The sequence below is a fragment of the Scyliorhinus torazame genome, chromosome 10, assembly GCF_047496885.1.
Source record: "Scyliorhinus torazame isolate Kashiwa2021f chromosome 10, sScyTor2.1, whole genome shotgun sequence".
Classification (NCBI taxonomy): domain Eukaryota; kingdom Metazoa; phylum Chordata; class Chondrichthyes; order Carcharhiniformes; family Scyliorhinidae; genus Scyliorhinus; species Scyliorhinus torazame.
In genome coordinates this window covers 8,904,781-8,916,351 of record NC_092716.1, presented here as the reverse complement: position 1 = coordinate 8,916,351, position 11,571 = coordinate 8,904,781, and positions in this window count along the sequence as shown.

Here is an 11,571-nt window from a genome sequence, read left to right as displayed (position 1 = left end):
TGCTGGAGTTTAGAGGAGTAAGAGGCAACTTGGGCTTGAAACATATAAGATCCTGAGGGGCCTTGGTAGGGTGGATGTGAAAAGGATGTTTCCTCTTGTGGGAGAACCTAGAGCTAAGGGGTCATTGTTTAAACGTAACGGTCTGCCCAGTTAACACAGAGATAAGGGAAAGCAATTCTCTCAGACGGCTGTGAGACTTCTAAAGTCTCTTTCTCAAGAGTCTTTGAATATTTTACGGCAGAAGTAGATATTTTGTTTAACAAGGGGGTGAAAGGTTATCGGGCGAGGGCAGGAATGTGGGATTGAGGTTACAGTCCGATCAGCCACGATATCACTGAATGGCAGTGCAGGCTCGAGGGGCCGAGTGGCCGACTCCCGCTCCTAACTCATAGGTTCCTGTGGACTAGAGCAGTCCAAGAAGGAAGGCCACCACCACCTTCTCAAGGGCAATTTTAACAAATTAACAATCGTTGCAGAGCAGCCGGTGTCTAAATTAATAAGCGGCACGGCGGCAAAATGGGTTAGCACTGCTGCCTTACAGGAATCTGGGTTCGATTCCGGCCTCGGGTCACTGTCTGTGCGGAGTCTGCACGTTCTCCCCGTGTCTGCTTGGGTTTCCTCCGGGTGCTCCGGTTTCCTCCCGCAGTCCAAAGATGGGCAGGTTAGGTGGATTGGTCTTGCCAAATTGTCCTTAGTGTCCAAAAAGATTGGGTTGGGTTGGGTGGGGTTACTGGTTCATGGGGATAGGGTGGAGGTGTGGGCTTAAGTTGGATGCTCTTTCCAAGGATCAGTGCAGAGTGGATGGGCCGAATGGCCTCCTTCTGCACTGAAGGGATTCTATGATTTTATGAACAGGGATAACTAACTGGTAGGGAATAGACAGTGAATGGTAGAACCCTCAAGAGTATTGACAGTCAGAGAGATCTAAGTGTACAGGTCCACAGGTCACTGAAAGGGGCAACACAGGTGGAGAAGGTAGTCAAGAAGGCATACGGCATGCTTGCCTTCATTGGCTGGGGCACTGAGTATAAAAATTGGCAAGTCAAGTATAAAAATTGGCAAGTCAAGTTGCAGCTATGAGCATTAGCTATGAGGAGAGGTTGAATAAACACGGTTTGTTCTCACTGGAACGAAGGAGGTTGAGGGGCAGCTGATAGAGGTCTACAAAAGTATGAGGGGCATTGACAGAGTGGATAGTCAGAGGCTTTTTCCCAGGGTAGAGGGGTCAATTACTAGGGGACATAGGTTTAAGGTGAGAGGGGCAGGTTTAGAGGAGATGTACGAGGCAAATCTTTTTACACAGAGACTAGTGGGTGCCTGGAACTCGCTGCTGGAGGAGGTGGTGGAAGCAGGGACGATAGTGACATTTAAGGGGCATCTTGACAAATAAATGAATAGGATGGGAACAGGGGGATACGAACCCCAGAAATGTAGAAGATTTTAGTTTAGTCGGGCAGCATGGTTGGCGCAGGCGAGGAGGGCCGAAAAGACAGAGAGAGCGTGAAAGAGAGAGTGAGTGAGTGAGCTTGTGAGAGAGCGAGTGAGAGAGTGAGACAGAGAGAGTGAGTGAATGAGAAAGACAGACAGAAAAAAAGCGAGAGGGAGAGAGGAAAGAGAGGGAGAGAGAGAGAGGGAGAGAGGGAGTGAGTGAGAGACAGAGTGAGGCAGACAGACAGTGAGACAGAGTGAGTGAGAGAGACAGAGTGAGTGAGAGAGACAGTGAGTGAGAGACAGAGAGAGTGAGTGTGAAGAGGGGAGAGAGAGAGTGAGGGGGACAGAGTGAGTGAGTGAGAGAGACAGAGAGTGAGTGTGAGGGAGAGACAGAGAGTGAGACAGAGAGTGAGTGTGAGGGAGAGACAGAGAGTGAGACAGAGAGAGTGAGTGTGAGGGAGAGACAGAGAGAGTGTGAGGGAGAAAGAGTGAGGAAGAGACAGACAGAGTGTGTGTGAGGGAGAGAGAGAGTGTGTGTGAGTGTGAGGGAGAGAGAGGGTGTGTGAGTGTGAGACAGAGAAGTGAGTGTGAGGGAGAGAGAGTGAGTGTGAGGGAGAGAGAGTGAGAGTGAGTGTGAGGGAGAGACAGAGGGAGTGAGTGTGAGGGAGAGACAGAGAGAGTGAGTGTGAGAGAGAGACACAGTGAGTGTGAGGGAGAGAGAGAGAATGTGAGTGAGAGACAGAGAGTGAGTGTGAGGGAGAGAGAGTGAGAGTGAGTGTGAGGGAGAGACAGAGGGAGTGAGTGTGAGGGAGAGACAGAGAGAGTGAGTGTGAGGGAGAGACAGAGAGAGTGAGTGTGAGGGAGAGACAGAGAGAGAGTGTGAGGGAGAGGGAGAGAGAGTGAGTGTGAGGGAGAGACAGAGAGAGTGTGAGGGAGAGACAGATAGAGTGAGTGTGAGGGAGAGAGAGTGAGGGAGAGGCAGAGAGAGTGAGGGACAGAGAGAGTGAGAGTGAGGGAGAGAGAGTGAGGGAGAGACAGAGAGAGTGAGTGTGAGGGAGACAGAGGAAGAGAGAGTGAGTGTGAGAGAGAGTGACTGAGTGTGAGGGAGAGAGAGTGAGTGAGGGAGAGACAGAGGGAGTGAGTGTGAGGGAGAGAGAGTGAGTGAGAGAGAGAGTGAGTGTGAGAGAGAGTGAGTGTGAGGGAGAAAGAGTGAGTGTGAGGGAGAGAGAGTGAGTGTGAGGGAGAGAGAGTGAGGGAGAGGCAGAGAGAGTGAGGGACAGAGAGAGTGAGAGTGAGGGAGAGAGAGTGAGGAAGAGACAGAGAGAGTGAGTGTGAGGGAGACAGAGGGAGAGAGAGTGAGTGTGAGAGAGAGTGCCTGAGTGTGAGGGAGAGAGAGTGAGTGAGGGAGAGACAGAGGGAGTGAGTGTGAGGGAGAGAGAGTGAGTGTGAGGGAGAGAGAGTGAGTGTGAGGGAGAGAGAGTGAGTGTGAGAGAGAGGGAGTGTGAGAGAGAGTGAGTGTGAGGGAGAGAGAGTGAGTGTGAGGGAGAGAGAGTGAGTGTGAGGGAGAGAGAGTGAGTGAGGGAGCGAGAGTGAGTGTGAGGGAGAGTGAGGGAGAGACAGAGAGAGTGAGGGAGAGACAGAGAGAGTGAGTGTGAGGGAGAGACAAAGGGAGAGAGAGTGAGGGAGAGACAGAGGGAGTGAGTATGAGGGAGAGACAGAGAGAGTGAGAGTGAGGGAGAGACAGAGAGAGTGAGTGTGAGGGACAGAGTGAGTGAGTGTGTGGGAGAGACAGAGGGAGAGAGAGTGAGGGACAGACAGAGAGAGTGAGAGAGAGGGAGAGACCGAGAGAGTGAGAGTGAGGGAGGGACAGAGAGAGTGAGTGGGAGGGAGAGACAGAGAGAGTGAGTGAGGGAGAGACAGAGAGAGTGAGTGTGAGGGAGAGACAGAGGGAGAGAGAGGGAGGGAGAAACAGAGAAAATGAATGTGAGGGAGGAAGAGACAGAGAGAGTGAGTGTGAGGGAGAGAGTGAGGGAGAGACAGAGAGAGTGAGAGTGAGGGAGAGACAAAGAGAGAGTGTGAGGGAGAGACAGAGAGAGTGAGAGTGAGGGAGAGACAGAGAGAGTGAGAGTGAGAGTGAGGGAGAGACAGAGAGAGTGAGAGTGAGGGAGAGAGAGTGAGAGTGAGGGAGAGACAGAGAGAGTGAGAGTGAGGGAGAGACAGAGAGAGAGAGAGTGAGAGTGAGGGAGAGACAGAGAGAGTGAGAGTGAGGGAGAGAGAGTGAGAGTGAGGGTGAGACAGAGGGAGTGAGGGTGAGACAGAGGGAGTGAGTGTGAGGGAGAGAGAGAGAGTGAGAGTGAGGGAGAGACAGAGAGAGTGAGAGTGAGAGTGAGGGAGAGACAGAGAGAGTGAGAGTGAGGGAGAGAGAGTGAGAGTGAGGGTGAGACAGAGGGAGTGAGTGTGAGGGAGAGACAGAGTGTGTCAGAGGGAGTAAGTGTGAGGGAGAGACAGTGAGTGAGACAGAGAGAGTGTGAGGGAGAGAGAGTGTGTGTGAGGGAGAGACAGACAGAGTGTGTGTGAGGGAGAGAGAGTGTGTGTGAGGGAGACACTGAGAGAGTGAGTGTGAGGGAGAGAGAGTGAGTGTGAGGGAGAGAGAGTGAGTGTGAGGGAGAGAGAGTGAGTGTGAGGGAGAGACAGAGAGGGAGTGTGAGGGAGAGACAGAGAGGGAGTGTGAGGGAGAGTGAGTGTGAGGGAGAGACAGAGAGTGAGTGTGAGGGAGAGAGAGTGAGTGTGAGGGAGAGAGAGTGAGTGTGAGGGAGAGAGAGTGAGTGTGAGGGAGAGACAGAGAGTGAGTGTGAGGGAGAGACAGAGAGTGAGGCAGAGAGTGAGTGTGATGGAGAGACAGAGAGTGAAACCGAGAGAGTGAGTGTGAGGGAGAGAGAGTGAGGGAGAGACAAGAGTGACTCAGAGAGAGGGAGTGTGAGCGAGAGACAGAGAGAGTGTGAGGGAGAAAGAGTGAGGGAGAGACAGACAGAGTGTGTGTGAGGGAGAGAGAGAGTGTGTGTGAGTGTGAGGGAGACACAGAGAGAGTGAGTGTTAGGGAGAGAGAGTGTGAGGGATAGACAGAGAGCGTGAGTGTGAGGGAGAGAGAGTGAGAGTGAGTGTGAGGGAGAGACAGAGGGAGTGAGTGTGAGGGAGGGACAGAGAGAGTGAGTGTGAGAGAGAGAGAGTGAGTGTGAGGGAGTGAGTGTGAGGGAGAGGGAGAGAGAGTGAGTGTGAGGGAGAGACAGAGAGAGTGAGGGAGGGACAGAGAGAGTGAGTGTGAGGGAGAGACAGAGAGAGTGAGTGAGGGAGAGAGAGTGAGAGTGAGGGTGAGACAGAGAGTGAGTGTGAGGGAGAGACAGAGTGAGTGTGAGGGAGAGACAGAGAGAGTGAGTGTGAGGGAGAGGGAGAGAGAGTGAGTGTGAGGGAGAGACAGAGCGAGTGAGACAGAGAGAGTGAGTGTGATGGAGAGACAGAGAGAGTGAGAGTGAGGGAGAGACAGAGGGAGTGAGAGTGAGGGAGAGACAGAGAGAGTGAGGGAGAGACAGAGGGAGTGAGTGTGAGGGAGAGACAGAGGGAGTGAGGGGGAGACAGATAGAGTGAGTGTGAGGGAGAGACAGAGAGAGTGAGAGTGAGGGAGAGACAGAGAGAGTGAGTGTGAGGGAGAGACAGAGGGAGTGAGACAGAGAGAGTGAGAGACAGAGAGTGAGACAGAGTGAGTGAGTGTGAGGGAGAGACAGAGTGAGACAGAGAGAGTGTGTGTGAGGGAAAGACAGAGAGAGTGAGTGTGAGGGAGAGACAGAGAGTGAGTGTGAGGGAGAGACAGAGAGTGAGACAGAGAGAGTGAGTGTGAGCGAGAGAGGGTGAGGGAGAGACAAAGAGAGAGTGTGAGGGAGAGACAGAGAGAGTGAGAGTGAGGGAGAGACAGAGAGAGTGAGAGTGAGAGTGAGGGAGAGACAGAGAGAGTGAGAGTGAGGGAGAGAGAGTGAGAGTGAGGGAGAGACAGAGAGAGTGAGAGTGAGGGAGAGACAGAGAGAGTGAGAGTGAGAGTGAGGGAGAGACAGAGAGAGTGAGAGTGAGGGAGAGAGAGTGAGAGTGAGGGTGAGACAGAGGGAGTGAGGGTGAGACAGAGGGAGTGAGTGTGAGGGAGAGAGAGAGAGAGTGAGAGTGAGGGAGAGACAGAGAGAGTGAGAGTGAGAGTGAGGGAGAGACAGAGAGAGTGAGAGTGAGGGAGAGAGAGTGAGAGTGAGGGTGAGACAGAGGGAGTGAGTGTGAGGGAGAGACAGAGGGAGTGAGAGTGAGGGAGAGACAGAGAGAGTGAGTGTGAGGGAGAGACAGAGAGAGTGAGTGTGAGGGAGAGTCAGAGAGAGTGAGTGTGAGGGAGAGACAGAGTGAGACAGAGAGAGTGAGTGTGAGGGAGAGACAGAGAGAGTGAGAGTGAGGGAGAGACAGAGGGAGTGAGAGTGAGGGAGAGACAGAGAGAGTGTGTGTGAGGGAGAGACAGAGAGAGTGAGTATGAGGGAGAGACAGAGAGTGAGTGTGAGGGAGAGACAGAGTGAGACAGAGAGAGTGAGTGTGAGGGAGAGACAGAGAGTGAGTCAGAGAGAGTGAGTGTGAGGGAGAGTCAGAGTGTGACACAGAGAGAGTGTGAGGGAGAAATAGTGAGGGAGAGACAGACAGTGTGTGAGGGAGAGAGTGTGTGTGTGAGTGTGAGGGAGACACAGAGAGAGTGAGTGTGAGGGAGAGAGAGAGAGTGTGAGGGAGAGACAGAGGGAGAGAGAGTGAGGGAGAGACAGAGGGAGAGAGAGTGAGGGAGAGACAGAGGGAGAGAGAGGGAGGGAGAGACAGAGAGAATGAATGTGAGGGAGGGAGAGACAGAGAGAGTGTGTGTGAGGGAGAGAGAGTGTGAGGGAGAGACAGCGAGAGTGAGAGTGAGGGAGAGACAAAGAGAGAGTGTGAGGGAGAGACAGAGAGAGTGAGAGTGAGGTAGAGACAGAAAGAGTGAGAGTGAGGGAGAGACAGAGAGAGTGAGTGTGAGGGAGAGGCAGAGAGAGTGAGAGTGAGGGAGAGACAGAGAGAGTGGGAGTGAGGGAGTGACAGAGGGAGTGAGAGTGAGGGAGAGACAGAGAGAGTGAGGGAGAGACAGAGGGAGTGAGTGTGAGGGAGAGGCAGAGGGAGTGAGGGAGAGACAGAGAGAGTGAGTGTGAGGGAGAGACAAAGAGAGTGAGAGTGAGACAGAGAGAGTGAGTGTGAGGGAGAGACAGAGAGAGTGAGAGTGAGGCAGAGAGAGTGAGTGTGAGGGAGAGACAGAGAGAGTGAGAGTGAGGGAGAGACAGAGGGAGTGAGAGTGAGGGAGAGACAGAGAGAGTGAGGGAGAGACAGAGGGAGTGAGTGTGAGGGAGAGACAGAAGGAGTGAGGGAGAGACAGAGAGAGTGAGTGTGAGGGAGAGACAGAGAGAGTGAGAGTGAGGGAGAGACAGAGAGAGAGAGTGTGAGGGAGAGACAGAGGGAGTGAGACAGAGAGAGTGAGAGACAGAGAGTGAGACAGAGCGAGTGAGTGTGAGGGAGAGACAGAGTGAGACAGAGAGAGTTTGTGTGAGGGAAAGACAGAGAGAGTGAGTGTGAGGGAGAGACAGAGAGTGAGTGTGAGGGAGAGACAGAGAGTGAGACAGAGAGAGTGCGTGTGAGGGAGAGAGAGTGAGGGAGAGACAGAGTGAGTCAGAGAGAGTGAGTGTGAGGGAGAGACAGAGAGAGTGTGAGGGAGAAAGAGTGAGGGAGAGACAGAAAGAGTGTGTGTGAGGGAGAGAGAGAGTGTGTGTGAGGGAGACACAGAGAGAGTGAGTGTTAGGGAGAGAGAGTGTGAGTGTGAGGGAGAGAGAGAGTGTGTGAGTGTGAGGGAGAGAGAGAGTGTGTGAGTGTGAGGGATAGACAGAGAGCGTGAGTGAGGGAGAGAGAGTGAGTGTGAGGGAGAGACAGAGGGAGTGAGTGTGAGGGAGGGACAGAGAGAGTGAGTGTGAGAGAGAGAGAGTGAGAGTGAGTGTGAGGGAGAGACAGAGAGTGAGTGTGAGTGAGAGTGAGTGTGAGGGAGAGACAGAGGGAGTGAGTGTGAGGGAGAGGGAGAGAGAGTGAGTGTGAGGGAGAGACAGAGAGAGTGAGGGAGGGACAGAGAGAGTGAGTGTGAGGGAGAGACAGAGAGAGTGAGTGAGGGAGAGAGAGTGAGAGTGAGGGTGAGACAGAGAGTGAGTGTGAGGGAGAGACAGAGTGACTGTGAGGGAGAGACAGAGAGAGAGAGTGTGAGGGAGAGACAGAGAGAGTGAGTGTGAGGGAGAGAGAGTGAGGGTGAGTGTGAGGGAGAGACAGAGAGTAAGTGTGAGAGAGAGAGTGTGTGAGTGTGAGGGAGGGACAGAGAGAGTGAGAGAGAGTGAGAGTGAGTGTGAGGGAGAGACAGAGGGAGTGAGGGAGAGACAGAGAGAGTGAGTGTGAGGGAGAGACAGAGACAGTGAGGGAGAGACAGAGAGAGAGAGTGTGAGGGAGAGACAGAGGGAGTGAGACAGAGAGAGTGAGAGACAGAGAGTGAGACAGAGTGAGTGAGTGTGAGGGAGAGACAGAGTGAGACAGAGAGTTTGTGTGAGGGAAAGACAGAGAGAGTGAGTGTGAGGGAGAGACAGAGAGTGAGTGTGAGGGAGAGACAGAGAGTGAGACAGAGAGAGTGAGTGTGAGGGAGAGACAGAGAGAGTGAGGGAGAGACAGAGGGAGTGAGTGTGAGGGAGAGACAGAGGGAGTGAGGGAGAGACAGAGAGAGTGAGTGTGAGGGAGAGACAGAGAGAGTGAGAGTGAGGGAGAGACAGAGAGAGAGTGTGTGAGGGAGAGACAGAGGGAGTGAGACAGAGAGAGTGAGTGTGAGCGAGAGAAAGAGAGAGTGTGAGGGAGAAAGAGTGAGGGAGAGACAGACAGAGTGTGTGTGAGGGAGAGAGAGAGTGTGTGTGAGGGAGACACAGAGAGAGTGAGTGTTAGGGAGAGAGAGTGTGAGTGTGAGGGAGAGAGAGAGTGTGTGAGTGTGAGGGAGAGAGAGAGTGAGACAGAGAGAGTGAGTGGGAGGGAGAGAGAGTGAGGGAGAGACAAGAGTGAGTCAGGGAGAGTGAGTGTGAGGGAGAGACAGAGAGAGTGTGAGGGAGAAAGAGTGAGGGAGAGACAGACAGAGTGAGTGTGAGAGAGAGAGTGTGTGAGTGTGAGGGAGAGAGAGAGTGTGTGAGTGTGAGGGAGAGACAGAGAGAGTGAGTGTGAGGGAGAGAGTGAGTGTGAGGGAGAGACAGAGAGAGTGAGAGTGAGGGAGAGACAGAGAGAGTGAGTGTGAGGGAGAGACAGAGAGTGAGACAGAGAGTGAGTGTGAGGGAGAGACAGAGAGTGAGTGTGAGGGAGAGACAGAGAGTGAGACAGAGAGTGAGACAGAGAGTGAGTGTGAGGGAGAGAGTGTGTGAGTGTGAGGGAGAGAGAGAGTGTGTGAGTGTGAGGGAGAGACAGAGAGAGTGAGTGTGAGGGAGAGAGTGAGTGTGAGGGAGAGACAGAGAGAGTGAGAGTGAGGGAGAGACAGAGAGAGTGAGTGTGAGGGAGAGACAGAGAGTGAGACAGAGAGTGAGTGTGAGGGAGAGACAGAGAGAGTGTGAGGGAGAAAGAGTGAGGGAGAGACAGACAGAGTGAGTGTGAGGGAGAGAGAGAGTGTGTGTGAGTGTGAGGGAGACACAGAGAGAGTGAGTGTGAGAGAGAGAGTGTGTGAGTGTGAGGGAGAGAGAGAGTGTGTGAGTGTGAGGGAGAGACAGAGAGAGTGAGTGTGAGGGAGAGAGTGAGTGTGAGGGAGAGACAGAGAGGGTGAGAGTGAGGGAGAGACAGAGAGAGTGAGTGTGAGGGAGAGACAGAGAGAGTGAGAGTGAGACAGAGAGAGTGAGTGTGAGGGAGAGACAGAGAGAGTGAGAGTGAGGGAGAGACAGAGGGAGTGAGAGTGAGGGAGAGAAAGAGGGAGTGAGAGTGAGGGAGAGACAGAGAGAATGAGGGAGAGACAGAGGGAGTGAGTGTGAGGGAGAGACAGAGGGAGTGAGTGTGAGGGAGAGACAGAGGGAGTGAGTGTGAGGGAGAGACAGAGGGAGTGAGTGTGAGGGAGAGACAGAGAGAGTGAGAGTGAGGGAGAGACAGAGAGAGAGAGTGTGAGGGAGAGACAGAGGGAGTGAGACAGAGAGAGTGAGAGACAGACAGTGAGACAGAGTGAGTGAGTGTGAGGGAGAGACAGAGTGAGACAGAGAGTTTGTGTGAGGGAAAGACAGAGAGAGTGAGTGTGAGGGAGAGACAGAGAGTGAGTGTGAGGGAGAGACAGAGAGAGAGACAGAGAGAGTGAGTGTGAGGGAGAGACAGAGAGAGTGAGGGAGAGACAGAGAGAGTGAGTGTGAGGGAGAGACAGAGGGAGTGAGGGAGAGAGAGAGAGAGAGTGAGTGTGAGGGAGAGACAGAGAGAGTGAGAGTGAGGGAGAGACAGAGAGAGAGTGTGTGAGGGAGAGACAGACGGAGTGATACAGAGAGAGTGAGAGACAGAGAGTGAGACAGAGCGAGTGAGTGTGACGGAGAGACAGAGTGAGACAGAGAGAGTTTGTGTGAGGGAAAGACAGAGAGAGTGGGTGTGAGGGAGAGACAGAGAGTGAGTGTGAGGGAGAGACAGAGAGTGAGACAGAGAGAGTGAGTGTGAGGGAGAGAGAGTGAGGGAGAGACAGAGTGTGTCAGAGGGAGTAAGTGTGAGGGAGAGACAGTGAGTGAGACAGAGAGAGTGTGAGGGAGAAAGAGTGAGGGAGAGACAGACAGAGTGTGTGTGAGGGAGAGAGAGTGTGTGTGAGGGAGACACTGAGAGAGTGAGTGTGAGGGAGAGAGAGTGAGTGTGAGGGAGAGAGAGTGAGTGTGAGGGAGAGAGAGTGAGTGTGAGGGAGAGACAGAGAGGGAGTGTGAGGGAGAGACAGAGAGGGAGTGTGAGGGAGAGTGAGTGTGAGGGAGAGAGAGTGAGTGTGAGGGAGAGAGAGTGAGTGTGAGGGAGAGACAGAGAGTGAGTGTGAGGGAGAGACAGAGAGTGAGGCAGAGAGTGAGTGTGATGGAGAGACAGAGAGTGAAACCGAGAGAGTGAGTGTGAGGGAGAGAGAGTGAGGGAGAGACAAGAGTGACTCAGAGAGAGGGAGTGTGAGCGAGAGACAGAGAGAGTGTGAGGGAGAAAGAGTGAGGGAGAGACAGACAGAGTGTGTGTGAGGGAGAGAGAGAGTGTGTGTGAGTGTGAGGGAGACACAGAGAGAGTGAGTGTTAGGGAGAGAGAGTGTGAGGGATAGACAGAGAGCGTGAGTGTGAGGGAGAGAGAGTGAGAGTGAGTGTGAGGGAGAGACAGAGGGAGTGAGTGTGAGGGAGGGACAGAGAGAGTGAGTGTGAGAGAGAGAGAGTGAGTGTGAGGGAGTGAGTGTGAGGGAGAGGGAGAGAGAGTGAGTGTGAGGGAGAGACAGAGAGAGTGAGGGAGGGACAGAGAGAGTGAGTGTGAGGGAGAGACAGAGAGAGTGAGTGAGGGAGAGAGAGTGAGAGTGAGGGTGAGACAGAGAGTGAGTGTGAGGGAGAGACAGAGTGAGTGTGAGGGAGAGACAGAGAGAGTGAGTGTGAGGGAGAGGGAGAGAGAGTGAGTGTGAGGGAGAGACAGAGCGAGTGAGACAGAGAGAGTGAGTGTGAGGGAGAGACAGAGAGAGTGAGAGTGAGGGAGAGACAGAGGGAGTGAGAGTGAGGGAGAGACAGAGAGAGTGAGGGAGAGACAGAGGGAGTGAGTGTGAGGGAGAGACAGAGGGAGTGAGGGGGAGACAGATAGAGTGAGTGTGAGGGAGAGACAGAGAGAGTGAGAGTGAGGGAGAGACAGAGAGAGTGAGTGTGAGGGAGAGACAGAGGGAGTGAGACAGAGAGAGTGAGAGACAGAGAGTGAGACAGAGTGAGTGAGTGTGAGGGAGAGACAGAGTGAGACAGAGAGAGTGTGTGTGAGGGAAAGACAGAGAGAGTGAGTGTGAGGGAGAGACAGAGAGTGAGAGTGAGGGAGAGACAGAGA